Below are 470 nucleotides of genomic sequence, written 5' to 3'. Positions count from 1 at the left end.
TCCCTGCGGGCGTCCCCTGGAAGGACGCATCCCAAGCCTGTGCCAGCACAAGATGAAACAGCGACAAGGCTCCACCTGCTCACTATAAATAAAAGCCCTTGCAAGAGAGAACCAATTTCCCTTTCCCTTTGGGACAGTGCCGACCGACAGTAATCCCATTATTTCTGGCAAATAACCCCTCTGGTGGTTTTTCGCTTGTTTGAGGAATCGGGCATCTTGCTGCGAATGAATTACGGGTTCATTTTCTCATCAAATATCCAGCTCACCTAGAAATGAGGAGGGCCAATGGCAAAGGGAGGAGGGAGGAAACTTTGGAGACAAAGTTTGATGCTAATAGCCTAAGTTAATTGCCAATTGTTTGGAGCGGGATCATTGGAGCCTATGGCTCTCTCCACATAATAACATCTCCCTCCTCAGACACCTTATCCATCTGGCACTTGCCATCTGTTCCCTGCAACACTCCCTGCCTT

This window comes from Fulmarus glacialis, unplaced genomic scaffold (genome assembly GCF_000690835.1).
Source record: "Fulmarus glacialis isolate BGI_N327 unplaced genomic scaffold, ASM69083v1 scaffold35649, whole genome shotgun sequence".
Lineage (NCBI taxonomy): Eukaryota > Metazoa > Chordata > Aves > Procellariiformes > Procellariidae > Fulmarus > Fulmarus glacialis.
The sequence above is the reverse complement of the archived record's forward strand: the minus strand, read 5'-3'. Positions refer to the sequence as shown.